Source organism: Oryctolagus cuniculus, chromosome 6, assembly GCF_051225735.1.
Source record: "Oryctolagus cuniculus isolate XC-2025 breed Fujian yellow rabbit chromosome 6, ASM5122573v1, whole genome shotgun sequence".
Taxonomy (NCBI): Eukaryota; Metazoa; Chordata; class Mammalia; order Lagomorpha; family Leporidae; genus Oryctolagus; species Oryctolagus cuniculus.
Genome location: NC_142872.1, coordinates 116,466,980 through 116,475,417, shown reverse-complemented (window position 1 = coordinate 116,475,417; position 8,438 = coordinate 116,466,980). Strand labels below are relative to the sequence as shown.

The 8,438-nt window shown below is 43.1% G+C and overlaps 1 pseudogene; it reads left to right on the top strand.

Moving 5' to 3' along the window:
• Positions 1 to 2,425: 2,425 nt before the first annotated feature.
• On the top strand, positions 2,426 to 4,560 carry LOC100352748 (RNA polymerase II subunit A C-terminal domain phosphatase SSU72 pseudogene; annotated as a pseudogene).
• The last annotated feature ends 3,878 nt before the right edge of the window (positions 4,561 to 8,438 follow it).

Genomic DNA, 8,438 nt, shown 5'->3' with positions numbered 1-8,438 from the left:
TGTTTGGCACCGCTGGTGGTTGACTGTAGTGGGTTATTCTGACTGGTTGGCTTTGAAGTCAACTTCTCACCAGATTTGGGAAAAGCAGGGGAATGGTAACAAATAAAATTTAGAAAATTCATTCTGTTCTTTCCAACTTTTATAGATGTTCTGTTTTATAGGCCTAATGAATTGCAGGATTTTTTCTAAAGATTTTTATTTATTTATTTGACAGGTAGAGTTACAGACAGAGAGAAAGGTCTTCCTTCCATTAGTTCACTCCTCAAATGGCCACTACAGCCGGCACTGTGCCGATCCGAAGCCAGGAGCCAGTTGCTTCCTCCTGGTCTCCCATGCAGGCACAGAGGCGCAAGCACTTGGGCCATCTTCCTCTGCCATCCTGGGCCATAGCAGAGAGCTGGACTGGAAGAGGAGCAACCGGGACTAGAACCTGGTGCCCATACAGGATGTCAGTGCCACAGGTGGAGGATTAACCAAGTGAGCCATGGCGACGGCCCCAAATTGTGGGATCTTAACATGACATCTGTATTACAAAAATGAAACCTTATAATCTGCCTCTGGACTGAGTAAGAGGTAGGACTCTATTCCTATTCCCTTTCTCAGTTAAAGCATCAAACTCAGAATGTGTTCTGTTTGGCCCCACAAAATATTTTCTGATTATTAAGATAGAAAATATTTGGCCGGCGCCGCGGCTCACTAGGCTAATCCTCTGCCTTGCGGCGCCGGCACACCGGGTTCTAGTCCTGGTCAGGGTGCAGGTTCTGCCCTGGTTGCCCCTCTTCCAGGCCAGCTCTCTGCTGTGGCCAGGGAGTGCAGTGGAGGATGGCCCAAGTACTTGGGCCCTGCACCCCATGGGAGACCAGGAGAAGCACCTGGCTCCTGCCATCAGATCAGTGCGGTGCACCAGCCGCAGCGGCCATTGGAGGGTGAACCAATGGCAAAGGAAGACCTTTCTCTCTGTCTCTCTCTCTTTCACTGTCCACTCTGCCTTTCAAAAAAAAAGATAGAAAATTTTTAATTTTTAAGCTATTATCAATTCACTCTTGAGATCTATGGACTGTAGAATTATCTGTCACAAATGTAAAATTTAAAACACAGACAGTATTGTCTTTTTAGGGGCTTACCTAGTGAGAAGGGTTTATTTTGGGATGAAATAAATTTTCAGATCCTTTAGAATGCTTCCTTGCATCCTGAGTTCTCTTTAAAGTTACTGTATTCTTGATGCTAATTGCATTTTGAGGTACTTTGATGGAAATTCCAAGACAGCACTGTAGTACTGCTCAGAGCCACAGGATGGCAGGATGCTAACACCTTTGACTATTTCACTATCCCTTGCTTTAGCTTCTGTAAAAGTTCTCTTCACATTTTTGAGAGGAAGTGTTTTTAAAAGGAAGAGCACATACACGCACACACATACTTATATATACTTATTTACTTACTTATGAGCGACAAGTAGATAAACGTAGTGCAACAAAATATATAATTGGTTTTCAGGTTCTTTGAAAAGGACATGGAAAATGGAATTATAAGGAAGGGAAGCTTATTTGATGCAAAAAATTATGAAAAATTGTGCACAGTTTGTTCACAATATGCATATTCCATGACTTTTTAAAAAATACATATTTATCTATTTGAAAGTCAGAGTTAGAGAATGAGAGAGAGATCTTCCATCTGCTAGTTTACTTACCAAGTGGCCACAAGAGCCAGAGCTGGGCCAGGCCAGGCCAGAGCTGGTCCAGGAGCATCATCTGACTCTCCCATGTGTGTCGCATGGACCCAAATACTTTAGCCATCTTCCGCTGCTTTTCCCAGGCTGTTAACATGGAGCTGGATCAGAAGGGAGATGGCCGGGACATGAACCGGTACCCATATGTGATACCGGCCTCACAGGTGACAGTTCAACTTGTTGCGTCACAATGCTGGCCCCTCCATGACCCTCATATGCATTGCTTTAAACAATTTTTGCCCCAAAGTAAACTCAACTTTTAACCCTATTTTTCCATAAACATGTTAAAGTGTCCTCTTATATTTTTCTCAACACAAATAATAATTTTCGTAAATAATAATTTTCATGCATTTCTGTACCAAATGGATTCTTATCATATAAACCATAAAGTCTGATCTACTGTGGATCATTTGTGTTACTAAATTAGGGGAGGATGTAGCTCCATTCCTCAGGTTAGACAGCAGAGACAAAAGAACCTGCTTATTAATCTTATACTTCAGTGCTTCCCTAAGGAAGAGGATGGAAGTTTGCATTATTTTCATTTCCAAAAGGTGTATTAAAAATATAACTTATTCTGTGTTTCTGAATTGATGGAAGCATTAGAATTTCAGAAATACACACCTCCACTTGGCTTTCAAAAACTCAAGAATAAAAAGCTTTAATAAACTGGATTTTAGAAAATCCCAGCTTAAACTAGCATAACCTGTGGGTCATTGTTTGTCATCATTAATTTTACATCTGGTTAGAATTTTAATTTTTTTTATTTTTAAGTTTAATATTTTATGATTAAATATTTGAAAAAATTCAGTTTAGAAAGAATTGGAGGGTTGGCACTGTGGCGTAGAGGGTAAAGCCGCCGCCTGCACTGCCAGCATTCCATATGGGTGCCAGTTCGAATCCCAGATAATCGACTTCCTATCCAGCTCTTTGCTGTGGCCTGGGAAAGCAGTGGAGGACAGCCCAGGTCCTTGGGGCCCTGCACCCACGTGGGAGACCTCGAAGAAGCTCCTGGCTCCTGGCTTCGGACCCGTACAGCTCTGGTCGTTGTGGCCAACTGGGGAGTGAATCAGCGGATGGAAGACCTCTCTCTCTCTCTGCCTCTCCTTCTCTTTATGTGTAGCTCTTCCTTACAAATAAATAAATAAAATTTTTAAAAAAGAAATAATTGAAACAAAATTAAAACAGTAGAGTGTGAAAGTCTAAATTATCCAGATATGTTAACATTATAAGACTTTCTTTTTCTCAGCAGTATTCCTAAAATGTTTAAAAACATTTTAAAGTTTTATTTTGAATTTAATTGCTTTGTTTTTGCCTTTTTTAAAGTAAATGTGAATTTTAACTATTTCAATGATTTTTTTCCCTGTGAAACCCACATATACACAAAAATTCACAAACATGAGTTTAATTTCTTGATTTGTAGGATCTTAAGTAATCAAATTTAACATATTTATCACATTTACAATGCTTCCTAGAAATAGTCCTCAAAGCTACCAAGCAGTGATAAAACGAAATCTCATTAAATTTTTTGGAATAAATGAGTATTTGCAAAAAATTCATATATTTTGTTTTTTTTTAAATTTAGTATATATTAACTTTATGTAAACATTTATGCAGAGTATCAACATGATTTGATGGTGTCATGTATGTATTACAATACGTATGTTGAGTGTCAGAAATTATCATATTCTTGTCTAGTGAACCTGAAGCTTTCTGGTTATTTCCTTTCATATTATATCAGCAAACGAGGATTTAGCATCCGATCCTTTGGAACGGGAACTCATGTGAAGCTTCCAGGACCAGCACCCGACAAGCCAAATGTTTACGATTTTAAAACCACATACGATCAGATGTGCAATGACCTTCTTAGAAAAGACAAAGAACTCTACACACAGAACGGCATTTTGCACATGCTGGACCGAAGTAAGCGGATCAAGCCCCGGCCAGAGAGGTTCCAGGACTGCAGAGACCTGTTTGACCTGATCCTCGCCTGTGAGGAGCGCGTCTCCGACCAGGTGGTGGAGGACCTGCATTCCCGGGAGCAGGAGACCTGCCAGCCGGTGCATGTGGTCAACGTGGACATCCAGGACAACCACGAGGAGGCCGCCCTGGGGGCCTTCCTCATCTGTGAGCTCTGCACACGGAGGACATGGAGAACGAGATCGAGGAGCTGCTGCAGGAGTTCGAGAAGAGCGGCCGGGCCTTCCTGCGCACCGTGTGTTCCTCCTGAGCGGCCGCGCCCCCTGCTGGCAGCTTCCCCTCCCGACGCCTGCTTGTACCCAAATAAACTGTACCCGAAACCAAAAAAAAAAAAAAAAAAAAAAAAATCTATTTGTTACAGTTGCAAGATGATATCCAGAAGAGAGAAATCTACTTTTGGAGATACATGTATGCAGTCTAGCATTTTTTATGCAGTATAGCATTTTAAAGACATATTTTTAAAAATACAAAGTTGTTCCTTATTATAACTATCTTTGGTTTTTGAATTATAAATCTTATACTCTTTGATTACATGATCTTACATGTGATTTGAAAATATAAAAAGCCCAATACTTCCCAATTCTTTCTCTGTAGTTTGGAGTATTTTCTATGGCTGGAGAACAGAACTCCTTTGTAGAAGTTGGAAGGAAGTGAATGTTATCAGTTAAAAAGTCTCAAATATCCTGCAATTGTCTTGTTAGTCACTTGTCCTACTATGTCACAGTATATTTGACTTATGGTCTATCTCCCTTACTTAATTATAAGCTCCATGAGGCCAAAACCATCTATTTGGTTCACCGATTATATCCTCTGTGCCTTGCACAATGCCTGGGATTTAATAAATTTCCCAAAAAATATTTGTTGAATAAATGGTTTATTGGTATTGCAGGGACTGAGACAACAGTCCTAGCCAGTTCCCATACCCTATCTCCTACTCCAACAATTCCATTCAAAACCCTTCCAGGGCCATCCTCTCTTAGAACATGAGGGTGGTTCAGCACATTTTTCATTGATGTCAACCCAAAAACCAAGCGTTCTTCGGGAAATGAAAGTCAATCGATAATTCATACCTGCTTTGCGTCACTTTTCCTTGGAGTTGGAGCACAAGATTGGAGAAGCAAAACCAGAATGATATGCTTCTGCTCTTACCTCATCTGTTCTCTCTCCATTCTCAGTGGACCTCGGTCCACCTCGCCCCTTGACCTCTGTGTTTCTCACTCCACATTCAATCCATCACCAGATCTTATTTAGAGCCACTATTATCTCTCAATTAAATTACTCCAACAACCTCCCAATGGATCCCTCTGATTCTGTCTTTGGTCCTTTCCCTCTGTTCTCAACATACCAGCCAGACGGATGCCTTTAAGCCCTAATCATATAAGGTCAATTCTCTGCCTCCAAATTCCCATTGACTCTTCATCACAGAAGAGAAGGCCAAAGTCCTTACAATTACCTGAGATTGGTTCTTTTATTCCTCTGACAACATCTCCTTCTGTTCTTCCCTGAAAAAATTCATTCCAACCACACAGGCCTCCATTCCATTCCTGAGGACACAAAGCTGCCTCCTACCCAAGGACCTTTGCATTTCCAAGGATTTTTGCCAGGAATATGCCCCTTTCCATGTAATGTTTCTTTCTCTGACTTCCTTAAAGTTTTGCACAGACATTTTACTCTAGTAAGCCCTTGCCTGAGCACTGTATTTAGAATTATCACCTTTCTCAATCTCAATAGTCCCTGCCTTTTTCTTGAGCTTAATTTCCCCCAAACATGTATTACCATCTGAGGGCATATTTATTTATTTACTGTCTGTCTGGGATTCTCAACAAGTGAATCCATTCACTACCTAGCACTATGGGTCATTTCTGGGGTCCCTAATTGGTAGAGTTCTGGTTTGCTATATTCACTGCTGTATTCACATTACATATTTGAGGGCCTGGCACATTTTAGGTGCTCAGCAAACCTTCCTAAACAAATGAATTACACACAGGAGGGCAAATTTAAATTCTAGGGTAAAACCTCATGGAGCATTGATTTTACAGCAGACTAAGTAGAGAGATTCGAATCTCCATTGTGATCAATCAATATTTCCAAGATCAAAAAAGGTTGCTTGCCGGCACCACGGCTCAATAGGCTAATCCTCCACCTGCGGCACCAGCACACCGGATTCTGTCCCGGTTGCCCCTCTTCCAGTCCAGCTCTCTGCTGTGGCCAGGGAGGGCAGTGGAGGATGGCCCAAGTGCTTGGGCCCTGCACCCCATGGGAGACCAGGAGAAGCGCCTGGCTCCTGGCTTCAGATCAGCATGATGCGCCGGCCACAGCGTGCCAGCCGCAGCGGCCATTGGAGGGTGAACCAATGGCAAAAGAAGATCTTTGTCTCTCTCTCTTTCTCTCACTATCCACTCTGCCTGTCCAAAAAAAAGTTGCTTCCCACATGAGCTTTTTCCTTCCCTTTGGGGCAGGAGGGCACTCAATCTGATCGCAGATTTCAGCTGCCCTACAAGGGGCAAGGCGCTGGGCAGATGAAGAAACGCATGGGACTTTCTAGCCAGCCCTATTTTTTCTGCAACTCTGTGCAGTAGGATGCCTGGCCATAGGTCAGGAGGCTACAGCCTTAGCAGGAGCTGGAAATTTGTACCAGGATCCAGAAGGGAAACTGGGAAGTCACCAAACCATAAGACAGAATGAACATGACCTGGAAATCAGGGGGGAGAGAGAATTCCTGTCTTGTGTTGAAACTTTTGAGTCTGAGGGGAAGGGAAATTTTCAGTGATAGGGAATAGGAAAAGAGGGTTCTTATGAGCATGTGTGTGTGTTGGGAATGAGTAGTGGAGTAGTGGAGAGGAGGCAAAATTTTTCCTCTACCCTTTAAGGGGCTCAGCTGGACCTGAGAATTAAATTAGCATAAGATAGACAAATGAGAGAAAAGCCTAAGAATTGAATATGTTTTACATGACACAGAAAGCCTTGTAAGGAAATGAAGACCCAAAGAAATGGCAAACGGTGTTGTGGCACAGCGGGTGGAGCTGCCGCCTGCAATGCCAGCCTCCCATATGGGTACTAGCTTGAGACCCGGCTGCTTCACTTCTGATCCAACTCTGCTGTGGCCTGGGAAAGCAGTGGAGGATGGCCCAAGTCCTTGGTCCCCTGCACCTGCGTGGGAGACTGGAGGAAGCTCCTGGCTCCTGGCTTCCAATTGGCTCAGCTCCGGCCACTGCGGCCATTTGGGGAGTGAACCAGCATGATGGAAGACTCTCTCTCTCTCTGCCTCTACATCTGTCTCTCTGTAGCTCTGCTTTTCAAATAAATAAATAAATAAATACATCTTTAAAAAAAATAAATGGCCAAACCTATGTGCTTTTGTACTAGCTTGAAGGGAGGCCAATTGTAGAAAAGTAGCTAAATTATGTGGAGAAGCTAAAGGAAGATAAATATTTTAACAAGGTCTGTTCATACAAAATTACTTCACTGATGACTCCCCATTGAAAAATGTTTCTCTTCTCCTGGTATAGGGAGAGCATCTTTCACAAGGGAGTGTGTAACCTCCAGTTTTCAGAGAGAAAAGAGGAAGATTGGAAGGCTCTTCTTGCATCTGCTGTTTCTCAGGTTCCTGCAGCACTGTAGTTCTTATGTAAAGAGGCATGTTTTGGGGTGGCAGATTCTGTCACCCATCAGGAGTGACTCAGGGGCTGAGTCAGAAAAGTGCATGGTATTTTGAAGGGTGAGGAGCCAACCTTTGTTTCAGGTAATCCTATAAGCATAGCATAGAGAAAAAAGCTGCCCTCCTATTTTTGCTGGGTTTCCCATGAGACATCTTAAGTTGTACGGAACACTCAGTATTCTCATCTGACCCTTTAGGGGGTCAGAGTGGTCTCCACTAGAATCAATGAAAGCAAGTGTATGTTCTATTCCCCACAGAGACACAGCAGGCACCTGAATCAGCTCCTGGAGAGTCTTTGACTTTTTCAAAACATGCTGCAGTGTCTGGGTTTTCTCTGAACTAGCTTATCTTGGAATCTTACCAAGTAAGTCCATGAACCCATCGAACACTACAGGTAGAAAAGATTCATATGGGAAATATCAGAAGCTCGCATTTAGCCTACTGGTTAAGATGCCTGTGTCCCACACTGGAGTACAGTATCTGGGTTCAGCTCCAGGTTTCAGCTCCTAACTCCAGTTTCCCACTAATGCAAGCCCAGGTTCTTGGCATCTACATAGAAGACCCGGATGGAGTCCTTGGCCTCTTGCTCTGGTTGTGGCCTAGCACTACCATTGCAGGGGATGTAGGCAGTGACGTAACTATCAAAGAGAAGCTGAGGATTGCCAGCACTTGTCCTGCAGTCTCTCCCCCTACCTCAACCCTGGCATGCAGTGCCTAAGCTCTACCCCGCTCCATACAGACCACAGCTGCTAGAGTTTCACCACTTATGAACTAGCCCAGGCTAAAAGTATCCAGTATATCTGAGAGATGTGTCCCTGCCGTGATGTTGAGCTCATTGTAACATCATTGTAATAAACTATGGCTGACATTCCCACTGCCGTCATGCTCCTGATGCCATGACACTCTCAAGAGTTCCAGAAATGGGCAGTATCCAAACCTGGCCCCCAGACTCTGTCCTCTTTGACTATGCATTCAAGCCACCTCCAGTCTGTATGCCCCTAGATCATACAAAAGGACATCCTCAAACCCTGTTAGGTGTGACTTTTTCCCTTCTGAGCTTTCTCACAATACTTCCTG